Source organism: Cherax quadricarinatus, chromosome 93 (genome assembly GCF_038502225.1).
Source record: "Cherax quadricarinatus isolate ZL_2023a chromosome 93, ASM3850222v1, whole genome shotgun sequence".
Lineage (NCBI taxonomy): Eukaryota > Metazoa > Arthropoda > Malacostraca > Decapoda > Parastacidae > Cherax > Cherax quadricarinatus.
The window spans coordinates 7,960,718-7,979,657 of NC_091384.1; the positions used below are offsets into that span (position 1 = coordinate 7,960,718).

Consider the following 18,940-nt stretch of genomic DNA (forward strand, 5'->3'; position numbering starts at 1 on the left):
CAATGTGACACAGTGCTACACCTCAACAACGTGACACAGTGCCTCACCTCAACAATGTGACACAGTGCTACACCTCAACAATGTGACACAGTGCTACACCTCAACAATGACACAGTGCTGCACCTCAACAATGACACAGTGCCTCACCTCAACAATGTGAGACAGTGCTACACCTCAACAATGACACAGTGCTACACCTCAACAATGTGACACAGTGCCTCACCTCAACAATGACAGTGCTACACCTCAACAATGTGACACAGTGCTACACCTCAACAATGACACAGTGCCTCACCTCAACAATGTGACACAGTGCTACACCTCAACAATGACACAGAGCCTCACCTCAACAATGACACAGTGCCTCACCTCAACAATGTGACACAGTGCTACACCTCAACAATGACACAGTGCTACACCTCAACAATGACACAGTGCTACACCTCAACAATGTTACACAGTGCCTCACCTCAACAATGTGACACAGTGCCTCACCTCAACAATGACACAGTGCCTCACCTCAACAATGTGACACAGTGCCACACCTCAACAATGACACAGTGCCTCACCTCAACAATGTGACACAGTGCCTCACCTCAACAATGACACAGTGCTACACCTCAACAATGACACAGTGCCTCACCTCAACAATGTGACACAGTGCCACACTTCAACAATGACACAGTGCCTCACCTCAACAATGTGACACAGTGCTACATCTCAACAATGACACAGTGCCTCACCTCAACAATGTGACACAGTGCCTCACCTCAACAGCCGGTCAAGTGCAAATTATTTGGCACTGAGAGAGCAGTGCTGAAAACAATGCCAGTAGTGAAACCCAGGACCATTCCAGGGGTCAATCCCGGGGGATCAGTCCCGGGGGATCAGTCCCGGGAGATCAGTCCCGGGGGATCAGTCTCGGGGGATCAGTCCCGGGGGATCAGTCCCGGGAGATCAGTCCCGGGGGATCAGTCTCGGGGGATCAGTCCCGGGGGATCAGTCCCGGGAGATCAGTTCCGGGGGATCAGTCTCGGGGGATCAGTCTCGGGGGATCAGTCCCAGGGGCTCAGTCCCGGGGGATCAGTCCCGGGGGATCAGTCCCGGGGGGTCAGTCCCGGGGGATCAGTCCCGGGGGATCAGTCCCGGGGGATCAGTCTCGGGGGATCAGTCCCGGGGGATCAGTCCCGGGGGATCAGTCCCGGGGGATCAGTCCCGGGGGATCAGTCCCGGGGGATCAGTCCCGGGGGATCAGTCCCGGGGGAAGAAGGCTCTAGCTCTGGTCCCAGCACAGAACATATAAGGAGCCTACTGCGGTACAGAGAAGGAGGCTCTAGCTCTGGTCCCAGCACAGAACATATAAGGAGCCTACTGCGGTACAGAGAAGGAGGCTCTAGCTCTGGTCCCAGCACAGAACATATAAGGAGCCTACTGCAGTACAGAGAAGGAGGCTCTAGCTCTGGTCCCAGCACAGAACATATAAGGAGCCTACTGCAGTATAGAGAAGGAGGCTCTAGCTCTGGTCCCAGCACAGAACATATAAGGAGCCTACTGCAGTATAGAGAAGGAGGCTCTAGCTCTGGTCCCAGCACAGAACACATAAGGAGCCTACTGCAGTATAGAGAAGGAGGCTCTAGCTCTGGTCCCAGCACAGAACATATAAGGAGCCTACTGCAGTACAGAGAAGGAGGCTCTAGCTCTGGTCCCAGCACAGAACATATAAGGAGCCTACTGCAGTATAGAGAAGGAGGCTCTAGCTCTGGTCCCAGCACAGAACATATAAGGAGCCTACTGTGGTACAGAGAAGGAGGCTCTAGCTCTGGTCCCAGCACAGAACATATAAGGAGCCTACTGCGGTACAGAGAAGGAGGCTCTAGCTCTGATCCCAGCACAGAACATATAAGGAGCCTACTGCGGTACAGAGAAGGAGGCTCTAGCTCTGGTCCCAGCACATAACATACAAGGAGCCTACTGAAGTATAGAGAAGGAGGCTCTAGCTCTGGTCCCAGCACAGAACATATAAGGAGCCTACTGCAGTATAGAGAAGGAGGCTCTAGCTCTGGTCCCAGCACAGAACATATAAGGAGCCTACTGCAGTATAGAGAAGGAGGCTCTAGCTCTGGTCCCAGCACAGAACATATAAGGAGCCTACTGCAGTACAGAGAAGGAGGCTCTAGCTCTGGTCCCAGCACAGAACATATAAGGAGCCTACTGAAGTATAGAGAAGGAGGCTCTAGCTCTGGTCCCAGCACAGAACATATAAGGAGCCTACTGCAGTATAGAGAAGGAGGCTCTAGCTCGTGTTCCAGCACAGAACATATAAGGAGCCTACTGCGGTATAGAGAAGGAGGCTCTAGCTCTGGTCCCAGCACAGAACATATAAGAAGCCTACTGAATTATAGAGAAGGAGGCTCTAGCTCTGGTCCCAGCACAGAACATATAAGGAGCCTACTGCAGTATAGAGAAGGAGGCTCTAGCTCTGGTCCCAGCACAGAACATATAAGGAGCCTACTGCAGTATAGAGAAGGAGGCTCTAGCTCTGGTCCCAGCACAGAACATATAAGGAGCCTACTGCAGTATAGAGAAGGAGGCTCTAGCTCTGGTCCCAGCACAGAACATATAAGGAGCCTACTGCAGTATAGAGAAGGAGGCTCTAGCTCTGGTCCCAGCACAGAACATATAAGGAGCTTACTGCGGTATAGAGGAGGCTCTAGCTCTGGTCCCAGCACAGAACATATAAGGAGCCTACTGCAGTATAGAGAAGGAGGCTCTAGCTCGTGTTCCAGCACAGAACATATAAGGAGCCTACTGCGGTATAGAGAAGGAGGCTCTAGCTCTGGTCCCAGCACAGAACATATAAGAAGCCTACTGAAGTATAGAGAAGGAGGCTCTAGCTCTGGTCCCAGCACAGAACATATAAGGAGCCTACTGCAGTATAGAGAAGGAGGCTCTAGCTCTGGTCCCAGCACAGAACATATAAGGAGCCTACTGCAGTATAGAGAAGGAGGCTCTAGCTCTGGTCCCAGCACAGAACACATAAGGAGCCTACTGCAGTATAGAGAAGGAGGCTCTAGCTCTGGTCCCAGCACAGAACATATAAGAAGCCTACTGAAGTATAGAGAAGGAGGCTCTAGCTCTGGTCCCAGCACAGAACATATAAGGAGCCTACTGCAGTATAGAGAAGGAGGCTCTAGCTCTGGTCCCAGCACAGAACATATAAGGAGCCTACTGCAGTATAGAGAAGGAGGCTCTAGCTCTGGTCCCAGCACAGAACACATAAGGAGCCTACTGCAGTATAGAGAAGGAGGCTCTAGCTCTGGTCCCAGCACAGAACATATAAGGAGCCTACTGCGGTATAGAGAAGGAGGCTCTAGCTCTGGTCCCAGCACAGAACATATAAGGAGCCTACTGCGGTACAGAGAAGGAGGCTCTAGCTCTGGTCCCAGCACAGAACATATAAGGAGCCTACTGCGGTATAGAGAAGGAGGCTCTAGCTCTGGTCCCAGCACTGCCAGGTGTACATGTCGTCCTCTCAGCAAGCTGTGTTCAAGGTGCAACAAGAACACTCGTGTTGCAAATGGCTTAGAAAACCCACAGGTTGAGGAAGGACACTTGTGCAACACTTGCTGGATTCTTCAGTGCAGAGAAGAACGGTGGACGGTGACGAGTCTCAGGTAATCAGTCCCTTAACCTGAACTTGATATCTTCAGTGGTAGGCTGAGGTGAAGCAGTGGTAGGCTGAGGTGAAGCAGTGGTAGGCTGAGGTGAAGCAGTGGTAGGCTGAGGTGAAGCAGTGGTAGGCTGAGGTGAAGCAGTGGTAGGCTGAGGTGAAGCAGTAGTAGGCTGAGGTGAAGCAGTAGTAGGCTGAGGTGAAGCAGTGGTAGGCTGAGGTGAAGCAGTAGTAGGCTGAGGTGAAGCAGTAGTAGGCTGAGGTGAAGCAGTGGTAGGCTGAGGTGAAGCAGTAGTAGGCTGAGGTGAAGCAGTGGTAGGCTGAGGTGAAGCAGTGGTAGGCTGAGGTGAAGCAGTAGTAGGCTGAGGTGAAGCAGTAGTAGGCTGAGGTGAAGCAGTGGTAGGCTGAGGTGAAGCAGTAGTAGGCTGAGGTGAAGCAGTAGTAGGCTGAGGTGAAGCAGTAGTAGGCTGAGGTGAAGCAGTGGTAGGCTGAGGTGAAGCAGTAGTAGGCTGAGGTGAAGCAGTAGTAGGCTGAGGTGAAGCAGTGGTAGGCTGAGGTGAAGCAGTGGTAGGCTGAGGTGAAGCAGTAGTAGGCTGAGGTGAAGCAGTGGTAGGCTGAGGTGAAGCAGTAGTAGGATGAGGTGAAGCAGTGGTAGGCTGAGGTGAAGCAGTAGTAGGCTGAGGTGAAGCAGTGGTAGGCTGAGGTGAAGCAGTGGTAGGCTGAGGTGAAGCAGTAGTAGGCTGAGGTGAAGCAGTAGTAGGCTGAGGTGAAGCAGTAGTAGGGTGAGGTGAAGCAGTAGTAGGCTGAGGTGAAGCAGTAGTAGGCTGAGGTGAAGCAGTGGTAGGCTGAGGTGAAGCAGTAGTAGGCTGAGGTGAAGCAGTAGTAGGCTGAGGTGAAGCAGTAGTAGGCTGAGGTGAAGCAGTAGTAGGCTGAGGTGAAGCAGTAGTAGGCTGAGGTGAAGCAGTGGTAGGCTGAGGTGAAGCAGTAGTAGGCTGAGGTGAAGCAGTGGTAGGCTGAGGTGAAGCAGTAGTAGGCTGAGGTGAAGCAGTGGTAGGCTGAGGTGAAGCAGTAGTAGGCTGAGGTGAAGCAGTGGTAGGCTGAGGTGAAGCAGTAGTAGGCTGAGGTGAAGCAGTAGTAGGCTGAGGTGAAGCAGTGGTAGGCTGAGGTGAAGCAGTAGTAGGCTGAGGTGAAGCAGTAGTAGGCTGAGGTAAAGCAGTAGTAGGCTGAGGTGAAGCAGTGGTAGGCTGAGGTGAAGCAGTAGTAGGCTGAGGTGAAGCAGTAGTAGGTTGAGGTGAAGCAGTAGTAGGCTGAGGTGAAGCAGTGGTAGGCTGAGGTGAAGCAGTAGTAGGCTGAGGTGAAGCAGTGGTAGGCTGAGGTGAAGCAGTAGTAGGCTGAGGTGAAGCAGTGGTAGGCTGAGGTGAAGCAGTAGTAGGCTGAGGTGAAGCAGTAGTAGGCTGAGGTGAAGCAGTAGTAGGCTGAGGTGAAGCAGTGGTAGGCTGAGGTGAAGCAGTGGTAGGCTGAGGTGAAGCAGTGGTAGGCTGAGGTGAAGGAGTGGTAGGCTGAGGTGAAGCAGTAGTAGGCTGAGGTGAAGCAGTGGTAGGCTGAGGTGAAGCAGTAGTAGGCTGAGGTGAAGCAGTAGTAGGCTGAGGTGAAGCAGTGGTAGGCTGAGGTGAAGCAGTGGTAGGCTGAGGTGAAGCAGTGGTAGGCTGAGGTGAAGCAGTAGTAGGCTGAGGTGAAGCAGTAGTAGGCTGAGGTGAAGCAGTGGTAGGCTGAGGTGAAGCAGTAGTAGGCTGAGGTGAAGCAGTAGTAGGCTGAGGTGAAGCAGTGATAGGCTGAGGTGAAGCAGTAGTAGGCTGAGGTGAAGCAGTGATAGGCTGAGGTGAAGCAGTAGTAGGCTGAGGTGAAGCAGTAGTAGGCTGAGGTGAAGCAGTAGTAGGCTGAGGTGAAGCAGTAGTAGGCTGAGGTGAAGCAGTAGTAGGCTGAGGTGAAGCAGTGGTAGGCTGAGGTGAAGCAGTAGTAGGCTGAGGTGAAGCAGTAGTAGGCTGAGGTGAAGCAGTAGTAGGCTGAGGTGAAGCAGTAGTAGGCTGAGGTGAAGCAGTAGTAGGCTGAGGTGAAGCAGTAGTAGGCTGAGGTGAAGCAGTGGTAGGCTGAGGTGAAGCAGTGGTAGGCTGAGGTGAAGCAGTGGTAGGCTGAGGTGAAGCAGTAGTAGGCTGAGGTGAAGCAGTAGTAGGCTGAGGTGAAGCAGTAGTAGGCTGAGGTGAAGCAGTGATAGGCTGAGGTGAAGCAGTAGTAGGCTGAGGTGAAGCAGTAGTAGGCTGAGGTGAAGCAGTAGTAGGCTGAGGTGAAGCAGTGGTAGGCTGAGGTGAAGCAGTAGTAGGCTGAGGTGAAGCAGTAGTAGGCTGAGGTGAAGCAGTAGTAGGCTGAGGTGAAGCAGTAGTAGGCTGAGGTGAAGCAGTAGTAGGCTGAGGTGAAGCAGTGATAGGCTGAGGTGAAGCAGTAGTAGGCTGAGGTGAAGCAGTGATAGGCTGAGGTGAAGCAGTAGTAGGCTGAGGTGAAGCAGTAGTAGGCTGAGGTGAAGCAGTAGTAGGCTGAGGTGAAGCAGTGGTAGGCTGAGGTGAAGCAGTAGTAGGCTGAGGTGAAGCAGCAGTAGTAGGCTGAGGTGAAGCAGTAGTAGGCTGAGGTGAAGCAGTAGTAGGCTGAGGTGAAGCAGTGGTAGGCTGAGGTGAAGCAGTAGTAGGCTGAGGTGAAGCAGTAGTAGGCTGAGGTGAAGCAGTAGTAGGCTGAGGTGAAGCAGTGGTAGGCTGAGGTGAAGCAGTAGTAGGCTGAGGTGAAGCAGTAGTAGGCTGAGGTGAAGCAGTAGTAGGCTGAGGTGAAGCAGTAGTAGGCTGAGGTGAAGCAGTAGTAGGCTGAGGTGAAGCAGTAGTAGGCTGAGGTGAAGCAGTGGTAGGCTGAGGTGAAGCAGTGGTAGGCTGAGGTGAAGCAGTAGTAGGCTGAGGTGAAGCAGTAGTAGGCTGAGGTGAAGCAGTGGTAGGCTGAGGTGAAGCAGTAGTAGGCTGAGGTGAAGCAATGGTAGGCTGAGGTGAAGCAGTGGTAGGCTGAGGTGAAGCAGTGGTAGGCTGAGGTGAAGCAGTGGTAGGCTGAGGTGAAGCAGTAGTAGGCTGAGGTGAAGCAATGGTAGGCTGAGGTGAAGCAGTGGTAGGCTGAGGTGAAGCAGTGGTAGGCTGAGGTGAAGCAGTAGTAGGCTGAGGTGAAGCAGTAGTAGGCTGAGGTGAAGCAATGGTAGGCTGAGGTGAAGCAGTGGTAGGCTGAGGTGAAGCAGTGGTAGGCTGAGGTGAAGCAGTAGTAGGCTGAGGTGAAGCAGTAGTAGGCTGAGGTGAAGCAGTAGTAGGCTGAGGTGAAGCAGTAGTAGGCTGAGGTGAAGCAGTAGTAGGCTGAAGTGAAACAGTAGTAGGCTGAGGTGAAGCAGTAGTAGGCTGAGGTGAAGCAGTAGTAGGCTGAGGTGAAGCAGTAGTAGGCTGAGGTGAAGCAGTGGTAGGCTGAGGTGAAGCAGTAGTAGGCTGAGGTGAAGCAGTAGTAGGCTGAGGTGAAGCAGTAGTAGGCTGAGGTGAAGCAGTAGTAGGCTGAGGTGAAGCAGTGGTAGGCTGAGGTGAAGCAGTGATAGGCTGAGGTGAAGCAGTAGTAGGCTGAGGTGAAGCAGTTGTAGGCTGAGGTGAAGCAGTAGTAGGCTGAGGTGAAGCAGTAGTAGGCTGAGGTGAAGCAGTGGTAGGCTGAGGTGAAGCAGTAGTAGGCTGAGGTGAAGCAGTAGTAGGCTGAGGTGAAACAGTAGTAGGCTGAGGTGAAGCAGTGGTAGGCTGAGGTGAAGCAGTAGTAGGCTGAGGTGAAGCAGTGGTAGGCTGAGGTGAAGCAGTGATAGGCTGAGGTGAAGCAGTGATAGGCTGAGGTGAAGCAGTAGTAGGCTGAGGTGAAGCAGTGGTAGGCTTAGGTGAAGCAGTAGTAGGCTGAGGTGAAGCAGTAGTAGGCTGAGGTGAAGCAGTGGTAGGCTGAGGTGAAGCAGTAGTAGGCTGAGGTGAAGCAGTGGAAGCTGAGGTGAAGCAGTGATAGGCTGAGGTGAAGCAGTAGTAGGCTGAGGTGAAGCAGTGGTAGGCTGAGGTGAAGCAGTAGTAGGCTGAGGTGAAGCAGTGGTAGGCTGAGGTGAAGCAGTGATAGGCTGAGGTGAAGCAGTAGTAGGCTGAGGTGAAGCAGTAGTAGGCTGAGGTGAAGCAGTGGTAGGCTGAGGTGAAGCAGTAGTAGGCTGATGTGAAGCAGTGGTAGGCTGAGGTGAAGCAGTGATAGGCTGAGGTGAAGCAGTAGTAGGCTGAGGTGAAGCAGTAGTAGGCTGAGGTGAAGCAGTGGTAGGCTGAGGTGAAGCAGTGGTAGGCTGAGGTGAAGCAGTAGTAGGCTGAGGTGAAGCAGTAGTAGGCTGAGGTGAAGCAGTAGTAGGCTGAGGTGAAGCAGTGGTAGGCTGAGGTGAAGCAGTGGTAGGCTGAGGTGAAGCAGTGGTAGGCTGAGGTGAAGCAGTAGTAGGCTGAGGTGAAGCAGTGGTAGGCTGAGGTGAAGCAGTGATAGGCTGAGGTGAAGCAGTAGTAGGCTGAGGTGAAGCAGTGGTAGGCTGAGGTGAAGCAGTGGTAGGCTGAGGTGAAGCAGTGGTAGGCTGAGGTGAAGCAGTAGTAGGCTGAGGTGAAGCAATGGTAGGCTGAGGTGAAGCAGTGGTAGGATGAGGTGAAGCAGTAGTAGGCTGAGGTGAAGCAGTAGTAGGCTGAGGTGAAGCAGTGGTAGGCTGAGGTGAAGCAGTAGTAGGCTGATGTGAAGCAGTGGTAGGCTGAGGTGAAGCAGTGATAGGCTGAGGTGAAGCAGTAGTAGGCTGAGGTGAAGCAGTAGTAGGCTGAGGTGAAGCAGTGGTAGGCTGAGGTGAAGCAGTGGTAGGCTGAGGTGAAGCAGTAGTAGGCTGAGGTGAAGCAGTAGTAGGCTGAGGTGAAGCAGTAGTAGGCTGAGGTGAAGCAGTGGTAGGCTGAGGTGAAGCAGTGGTAGGCTGAGGTGAAGCAGTGGTAGGCTGAGGTGAAGCAGTAGTAGGCTGATGTGAAGCAGTGGTAGGCTGAGGTGAAGCAGTGATAGGCTGAGGTGAAGCAGTAGTAGGCTGAGGTGAAGCAGTAGTAGGCTGAGGTGAAGCAGTGGTAGGCTGAGGTGAAGCAGTGGTAGGCTGAGGTGAAGCAGTAGTAGGCTGAGGTGAAGCAGTAGTAGGCTGAGGTGAAGCAGTAGTAGGCTGAGGTGAAGCAGTGGTAGGCTGAGGTGAAGCAGTGGTAGGCTGAGGTGAAGCAGTGGTAGGCTGAGGTGAAGCAGTAGTAGGCTGAGGTGAAGCAGTGGTAGGCTGAGGTGAAGCAGTGATAGGCTGAGGTGAAGCAGTAGTAGGCTGAGGTGAAGCAGTGGTAGGCTGAGGTGAAGCAGTGGTAGGCTGAGGTGAAGCAGTGGTAGGCTGAGGTGAAGCAGTAGTAGGCTGAGGTGAAGCAGTGGTAGGCTGAGGTGAAGCAGTGGTAGGCTGAGGTGAAGCAGTAGTAGGCTGAGGTGAAGCAGTGGTAGGCTGAGGTGAAGCAGTGGTAGGCTGAGGTGAAGCAGTGGTAGGCTGAGGTGAAGCAGTGGTAGGCTGAGGTGAAGCAGTGGTAGGCTGAGGTGAAGCAGTGGTAGGCTGAGGTGAAGCAGTGGTAGGCTGAGGTGAAGCAGTAGTAGGCTGAGGTGAAGCAGTAGTAGGCTGAGGTGAAGCAGTAGTAGGCTGAGGTGAAGCAGTGGTAGGCTGAGGTGAAGCAGTGGTAGGCTGAGGTGAAGCAGTGGTAGGCTGAGGTGAAGCAGTAGAAGGCTGAGGTGAAGCAGTGGTAGGCTGAGGTGAAGCAGTAGTAGGCTGAGGTGAAGCAGTAGTAGGCTGAGGTGAAGCAGTGGTAGGCTGAGGTGAAGCAGTGGTAGGCTGAGGTGAAGCAGTAGTAGGCTGAGGTGAAGCAGTGGTAGGCTGAGGTGAAGCAGTAGTAGGCTGAGGTGAAGCAGTGGTAGGCTGAGGTGAAGCAGTTGTAGGCTGAGGTGAAGCAGTGGTAGGCTGAGGTGAAGCAGTGGTAGGCTGAGGTGAAGCAGTGGTAGGCTGAGGTGAAGCAGTGGTAGGCTGAGGTGAAGCAGTGGTAGGCTGAGGTGAAGCAGTGGTAGGCTGAGGTGAAGCAGTAGTAGGCTGAGGTGAAGCAGTAGTAGGCTGAGGTGAAGCAGTGGTAGGCTGAGGTGAAGCAGTAGTAGGCTGAGGTGAAGCAGTGGTAGGCTGAGGTGAAGCAGTGATAGGCTGAGGTGAAGCAGTAGTAGGCTGAGGTGAAGCAGTGGTAGGCTGAGGTGAAGCAGTAGTAGGCTGAGGTGAAGCAGTGGTATGCTGAGGTGAAGCAGTGATAGGCTGAGGTGAAGCAGTAGTAGGCTGAGGTGAAGCAGTAGTAGGCTGAGGTGAAGCAGTGGTAGGCTGAGGTGAAGCAGTGGTAGGCTGAGGTGAAGCAGTGGTAGGCTGAGGTGAAGCAGTGGTAGGCTGAGGTGAAGCAGTGGTAGGCTGAGGTGAAGCAGTGGTAGGCTGAGGTGAAGCAGTGGTAGGCTGAGGTGAAGCAGTGGTAGGCTGAGGTGAAGCAGTGGTAGGCTGAGGTGAAGCAGTAGTAGGCTGAGGTGAAGCAGTAGTAGGCTGAGGTGAAGCAGTGGTAGGCTGAGGTGAAGCAGTGGTAGGCTGAGGTGAAGCAGTGGTAGGCTGAGGTGAAGCAGTAGTAGGCTGAGGTGAAGCAGTAGTAGGCTGAGGTGAAGCAGTAGTAGGCTGAGGTGAAGCAGTAGTAGGCAGTGTCACCAGTGGGTAAAGAAGCACGTAAGTTCCTCCATCTACTAACATGTTCCAGTATAATCTACCTTGCCATAATTACTATCACATTAGCTTTGTTTTGTAAGGTGAAGTCCAGGATCTTTCCTTAATTCATAGTATAACTTAAATCTTTGTTGACAGTTGTGTTGCAGAGGTCACGCCTCTGCAACACAATGTATATGTAAGACTCACATATACGTATAGTTCCTTGATAATGTGAAAAGTCACGAAAGAGCTTGGAAATTCTTTCTTACTTATGTCTAGTACTGTCAGTCAGCTGTGTTGCGTGTGTTGCACTAGCAGCTGTGTTGCGTGTGTTGCACTAGCAGCTGTGTTGCGTGTGTTGCACTAGCAGCTGTGTTGCGTGTGTTGCACTAGCAGCTGTGTTGCGTGTGTTGCACTAGCAGCTGTGTTGCGTGTGTTGCACTAGCAGCTGTGTTGCGTGTGTTGCACTAGCAGCTGTGTTGCGTGTGCTGCAATAGTAGCTATATTAGCTAGTTTAATTTTTTGTTATGATGATACATTATGTATTTGTGGGATACTTAACCGCGGCTGTTATAGTGATCTGGGGGAGGGGGTGTTACATGCTCTAGGGGAGGGGGGTGTTACATGCTCTGGGGAGGGGGTGTTACATGCTCTAGAGGAGGGGGGTGTTACATGCTCTGGGGAGGGGGTGTAACATGCCTTCAGTACGTTACAATTTATTCTGTGTTCATCACACAAACGCTGTCATGTCTCTTCTCCAAGAGTCAACTGATAGTTCAGAATACTGCTGTTGTGGGGCCCCCACTGCTCTGTTAGTTGTCCTGTTTAATGAACCAACATTGGAAGTACTGGAACTGAAAGCCAAGGTGACATTATTCTTGACCATCTGGCTGTGGGATCGGACATTCCAGCCTGTGTTTGACCACTTGGCTGTGGGGTCAGACATTCCAGCCTGTGTTTGACCACCTGGCTGTGAGGTCGGACATTCCAGCCTGTGTTTGACCACCTGGCTGTGAGGTCGGACATTCCAGCCTGCATTTGACCACCTGGCTGTGAGGTCGGACATTCCAGCCTGTGTTTGACCACCTGGCTGTGGGGCCGAACATTCCGGACTGTGCCTGACCACCTGGCTGTGGGGCCGAACATTCCAGACTGTGCCTGACCACCTGGCTGTGGGGCCGAACATTCCGGACTGTGCCTGACCACCTGGCTGTGGGGCCGAACATTCCGGACTGTGCCTGACCACCTGGCTGTGGGGCCGAACATTCCGGACTGTGCCTGACCACCTGGCTGTGGGGCCGAACATTCCGGACTGTGCCTGACCACCTGGCTGTGGGGCCGAACATTCCGGACTGTGCCTGACCACCTGGCTGTGGGGCCGAACATTCCGGACTGTGCCTGACCACCTGGCTGTGGGGCCGAACATTCCGGACTGTGCCTGACCACCTGGCTGTGGGGCCAGACACTCCAGCTGGCTGTGGGGTCACATACCAGCTGGTCTAGTAAACTCACACTCTCTGGCTCAGTATTGGCATACTGTTGACACTGTAAATACTGTATATCTTAGTGAAGGAATACCTGGTCAAGAAAAACATACCTGTGTGTTTGTCTTGATTATGACTGTCAGCTTGCTCTTTGACTGCTGACTTTGACTGTCAGCTTGCTCTTTGACTGCTGACTTTGACTGTCAGCTTGCTCTTTGACTGCTGACTTTGACTGTCAGCTTGCTCTTTGACTGCTGACTTTGACTGTCAGCTTGCTCTTTGACTGCTGATTTTGACTGTCAGCTTGCTCTTTGACTGCTGACTTTGACTGTCAGCTTGCTCTTTGACTGCTGACTTTGACTGTCAGCTTGCTCTTTGACTGCTGACTTTGACTGTCAGCTTGCTCTTTGACTGCTGACTTTGACTGTCAGCTTGCTCTTTGACTGCTGACTTTGACTGTCAGCTTGCTCTTTGCTGACTTTCATTGTCAGCTTGCTCTTTGACTGTCAGCCTGCTCTCTGACAGTCAGCCTGCTCTCTGACAGTCAGCTTGCTCTTTGTCAACTTGCTTCTTGACTGTCAGCTTGCTCTTTGACTGTCATCTTGCTCTTTGACTGTCAGCTTACTCTCTGACTGTCAGCTTGCTCTTTGACTGTCATCTTGCTCTTTGACTGTCAGCTTACTCTCTGACTGTCAGCTTGCTCTTTGACTGTCAGCTTGCTCTTTGACTGTCATCTTGCTCTTTGACTGTCAGCTTGCTCTTTGGCTGTCAGCTTTCTCTTTGACTGTCAGCTTTCTCTTTGACTGTCAGCTTTCTCTTTGACTGTCAGCTTACTCTCTGACTGTCAGCTTACTCTTTGACTGTCAGCTTGCTCTCTGGCTGTCAGCTTGCTCTTTGACTGTCAGCTTGCTCTTTGACTGTCATCTTGCTCTTTGACTGTCAGCTTACTCTCTGACTGTCAGCTTGCTCTTTGACTGTCATCTTGCTCTTTGACTGTCAGCTTACTCTCTGACTGTCAGCTTGCTCTTTGACTGTCAGCTTGCTCTTTGACTGTCATCTTGCTCTTTGACTGTCAGCTTGCTCTTTGGCTGTCAGCTTTCTCTTTGACTGTCAGCTTTCTCTTTGACTGTCAGCTTTCTCTTTGACTGTCAGCTTACTCTCTGACTGTCAGCTTACTCTTTGACTGTCAGCTTGCTCTCTGGCTGTCAGCTTGCTCTTTGACTGTCAGCTTGCTCTTCGACTGTCAGCTTACTCTTTGACTGTGTTGAGGTTTTGGTTGTTGTTATTGTAGTGATGGCTGAGTGTGAGAGGGAGTGAGGTAAAGAGAGAGGGAGGGAGGGAGGAGAGGGCTGGTGGAGGCGTGCCTCCAACACAAACAATCTTAATACCAGTCACATTAACTACCACCACCATTACCATTACTACCACCACCATTACCACCACCATTACCATCACAACCACCACCATTACCATCACAACCACCACCATTACCATCACAACCACCACCATTACCATCACAACCACCACCATTACCATCACTACCACCACCAATACCATTACTACCACCACAATTACCATTACTACCACCACCAGTAACAACTACCACTACGACCCTCTCTCCTACCTGTTACCATCGTACCACCTACCTGGTACTATTGTACCACCTGTTAATCCAGTCACACGTATTTTGCACCTCGCTGCTCCAGAACGTATGCCCTCACCTCGCGGACTTGGCTGAAAGCTAGAGCTCAGCTGAGCGTATCCTCATTCCCTCCCACTAGGCCTATGGCCCGGCATAAACCTACCAAGTAAACTCCCTGTACTATCCACTGCCGAGTATACTTAAGGCTGAGGCTACTGGTATATCAACAATGCTGCCTTAACAGTCTACAAGATCACCTTAACATAGCCACAACACAGTGTTACAGTGGTCACCTGTGGTAACTTCATGATCCCAGCTGGCATCATCTGAGTACCATCTGGTTATACTGACGTGGTGTCTGCCAGCCACAGCACTCAGACGCCGGGGTATTCAAGACTGATGTCCAAACATGACTAATTTACTGGTGAAATCTTGAGGATTTTACTAGGGTGGTGTGACTCTTCCATGTGTGTAGACATGTGTTAGTAATTTGTATCTGGCTGTTGCTACCTTACCTGCTGTTACACACAACACATCACAACACATACACACAACACACAACACACTACACAACACATACTCACAATAGCAGAGGGTGAACCTTGACAGTGATAGAAAACGAATAGAATGAGAGAAACCGAGAGAGGGTAGAAAGACACAAGGGGGCAGGAAAGAAAGATAAGGCTAGAGACAGGCAGGGAAGCCCAGACATGGAAGGACCAGCAAACACAGCCATCAGCAGAACCATCCATAAACACCCTCAACCCCTACTACCCCACCACAACCAAATACAATAACCCAAAACAATCCATACTCCGGAATCACAACTCCCCACCCCCAGCACAAACTCCACCTACACAGCAACCTCTCATAGTATCCTGACAGGTCTCCCACTCCCCAGCCTGCACAAATCCCCTAGAAAATAGTATCGGAAAAGAAGCTGAAGGTATGGTACACCAACACAAATGGAATAACAAGTGTGAAAAGTGGAATGAACGAATCATGGAAGGATCTCCAGACACCATAGCACTCATGGAGACAAAACTCGTGGGGAATGTAATAGACTTGATCTTTCCAACTAGATATCAGATCCTGAGGAAAGATAGAGGGAACAGAGGAGGAGTTGCACTGATCAAAATTCAGTGGAGTTTTGAGGAGTTGAGAGGCATGGACAGAGGGAAAGTGAGGGACTACTTGGTAGGGGGTCCCAAAATGGTCAGTACAGTGATGTACAACCCACCACAGAATAGCAGGAGGCCAAGACAAGAGTACAATTAGAGAAACAGAACAATGGTGGACACACTAGCTGAGGTGGCCAAAAGGGCCCACATGGGCAGGGCAAAGCTAATCATCATGTGGGACTTTAACCACAGGGAGACTGACTTCGAAAACCTGGAGCCACATTGGAAACCATAAACCTGGAGGGCTAAGATGCTGGAGACAGTACTGGAAAACGTCATGTACTAACATGTTAGGAACACTACCAGAGAGACAGAGGAGACAATGAACCAGCAAGGCCGGACTTTGTATTCACCTCAAACAGCTCTGAAATTGAGGATATCACATATGAGAGGCCACTTGGAGATAGTGATCACGTGGTCTTGGGCTTCGAATATAGAGTTAACAGTGGAGAGCGAAGCTGTACGAGGATGAGAGAAACCATACTCCATAAGAGGGGACTACAGAGGCATGAGGCAATTCTTTCATGAAGTGCAGTGGGGAAGAGAACTGGAGGGAAAAGACAGTAAATGAAATGATGGAACACGTGACCAAAAAGTGCAGGAAGAGAAGTCCATACCAAGGGGCAGCAGAAACAATGCAAAGCCCAGAATGAGACCTTGGTTCACCTGAAGGTGCAGAGAGGCCAAAGTTAAGTGTGTTGGAACATGGAAAAAGTATAGAAGACAAAAGATCCAAGGAAAAAAAAAAGATGAGCCGAAGATCCAGAAACGAAGATGCATGGATAAGGGAAGAAACCCAGCGGCAATATAAGAATGACAGAGTATCGAAAGTCAGATCTGACCCAAAACTATTATACAGTCACATGAGAAGGCAAACAACAGTCAAGGACGAGGTGTTCAGGATGAGGAAGGAGGGAGGGAACATCACAAAAAAATGACCAGCATTATTATTTTCAGTGGAGACAGAAACCCTGGACATGCAACACAGCCGAGGAAGTGAAGAAATTGCTAGGTGAACTATATACCTCAAAGGCAGTGGGACCAGATAACATCTATCCATGGGGCCTGTGAAAGGGAACAGACACACACTTCAGTACATTTATCATAACAGAGCAACTACCTGAGGTGTGGAAGACAGCAAATATAGTTCCAAGTTTTAAGAAAGGAGACAGGCAGCATTAAACTACAGACCAGTGTCACTGACATGTATAGTATGCAAAGTCGTCGAGAAAATTATCAGGAGAAAAGTGGTGGAGCAGATAGAAAGAAACGGGTTCATACATGCCAACGAACGTGGTTTCAGGGAAAGGAAATCCTGTGTCACAAACCTACTGGAGTTCTATGACAAGGTGGCAGAAGACAGGAGAGAGAGGGATACGTAGACTGCATTTGCCTGGACTGTAAGAAGGTTTCGTGCAAAAGCTAGAAGAGCAGGCAGGAATAACAGGAAAGACACTACAGTGAATCAGAAAATACCTGACAAAAAGGAAACAACGAGTCATGGTACGTAACGAGGTGTCAGAGTGCATGTGACGAGCGATGTTCAACAAGGGTCAGTCATAGGACCCGTGCTATTTCTGGTATATGTACATGACATGATGGAAGGTGTATATTCAGATGTGTCACTGTTTGCAGACGATGTGAAGCTAATGAGGAGGATACAAGCGAATGAGGATCAGGTAGAACTATATGGGAATCTGGACAGGTTGCAACCCTGGTGTAACAACTGGCTCCTGGAGTTTTACTCCAGCAAGTGCAAAGGTCATGAAGATTGCAGAAGGTGAAAGAAGACCGCAGAGTACAGGTAGGAGGTCAAAGGCTGCATTATACCGAGCATATCTCCTGAGAACCACAGCCAAATAACTGTTGCAGCATATAGTCGCCTGGCAAACATAAGAATAGTTTTTTAATACCTGACAAAGGAGTCAATCAAGACACTGTACACCGTGTACGTCAGGCCCATACTGGAGTATGCAGCACCAGTATGGAACAGACACCTGGTCAAACACGTCAAAAAATTAGAGAAACTATAAAGGTTTGCAACAAGACTTGTCCCGGAGCTAAGAGGTATGTCCTACGAGGAGAGGTTAAGAGAAATCAACCTGATGATGCTGGAGGACAGGAGGGATAGAGAGGACATGATAACGACAAGGGGACACAGCAACAAGGGGACACAGCAACAAGGGGACACAGCAACAAGGGGACACAGCAACAAGGGGACACAGCAACAAGGGGACACAGCAACAAGGGGACACAGCAACAAAGGGTCACAGCAAGGGGACACAACAAGGGGACACAGCGGCAAGGGGACACAACAAGGGGACACAGCGGCAAGGGGACACAACAAGGGGACACTACAATAAGGGGTCACAGCAACAAGGGGACACAGCAACAAGGGATCACAGCAACAAGGGGTCACAGCAACAAGGGGACACAGCAACAAGGGATCACAGCAACAAGGGGTCACAGCAACAAGGGGACACAGCAACAAGGGATCACAGCAACAAGGGGACACAGCAACAAGGGGTCACAGCAACAAGGGGTCACAGCAACAAGGGGTCACAGCAACAAGGGGTCACAGCAACAAGGGGACACAGCAACAAGGGGACACAGCAACAAGGGATCACAGCAACAAGGGGTCACAGCAACAAGGGGTCACAACTGTAAGTTAAAACTTAGATGAGTCACAGGGATGTTAGGAAGTATTTCTTCAGTTACACACATACACACACACAGACACACACACAGACACACACACACACATACACACACACACACACACACATACAGACACACACACACACACATACACACAGACACACACACACACACACCTGACAGGGAGGCAGCAACGAGTCATGGTACGTGAAGAGGTATCACAGTGGGCGCCTGTTACGAGCGGGGTCCCACAGGGGTCAGTTCTAGGACCAGTGCTATTTTTTATATACGTGAACGACATGATGGAAGGAATAGACTCTGAAGTGTCCCTGTTTGCAGATGACGTGAAGTTGATGAGAAGAATTAAATCGGACGAGGATGAGGCAGGACTGCAAAGAGACCTGGACAGGCTGGACATGTGGTCCAGCAACTGGCTTCTCGAATTCAATCCAGCCAAATGCAAAGTCATGAAGATTGGGGAGGGGCAAAGAAGACCGCAGACAGAGTATAGGCTAGGTGGACAAAGACTACAGACCTCACTCAGGGAGAAAGACCTTGGGGTGACCATAACACCGAGCACATCACCGGAGGCACACATCAACCAAATAACCGCTGCAGCATACGGGCGCCTGGCAAACCTGAAAATAGCGTTCCGATACCTTAATAAGGAATCGTTCAAGACACTGTACACTGTGTATGTTAGGCCCATACTGGAGTATGCAGCACCAGTCTGGAACACACACCTGGTCAAGCACGTCAAGAAGTTAGAGAAAGTACAAAGGTTTGCAACAAGGCTAGTCCCAGAGCTCAAGGGAATGTCGTACGAGGAAAGGTTAAGGGAAATCGGACTGACGACACTGGAGGACAGAAGGGTCAGGGGAGACATGATAACGACATACAAGATACTGCGGGGAATAGACAAGGTGGACAGAGATAGGATGTTCCAGAGAGGGGACACAGGGACAAGGGGTCACAACTGGAAGCTGAAGACTCAGACGAGTCACAGGGACGTTAGGAAGTATTTCTTCAGTCAGAGTTGTCAGCAAGTGGAATAGCCTAGCAAGTGAAGTAGTGGAGGCAGGAACCATACATAGTTTTAAGAAGAGGTATGACAAAGCTCAGGAAGCAGAGAGAGAGAGAGGATCCAGTAGCGATCAGTGAAGAGGCGGGGCCAGGAGCTGAGTCTCGACCCCTGCAACCACAATTAGGTGAGTACAATTAGGTGAGTACACACACAGACACACACACATACACACACACACACATACTCAGGAAAGACAGAGGAAGGAGAGGGGGAGGAGGAGTTGCACTGCTCATTAAAAACCAGTGGGGTTTTGAGAAAATGGAAGGAATGGATGGCACGGGCGAAAGGGACTACTTAGTAGGAACAATCCAGTCTGAGGGACATAAGGTGATAATTGCAGT

The 18,940-nt window shown here is 50.9% G+C and overlaps 1 protein-coding gene across 1 annotated transcript in view; it reads right to left on the minus strand.

Annotated features, from left to right (window-relative positions):
* dally (division abnormally delayed protein) overlaps positions 1-18,940 on the minus strand; it is a 396,601-nt gene that overhangs the window by 120,680 nt on the left and 256,981 nt on the right. The window lies entirely within an intron of this gene.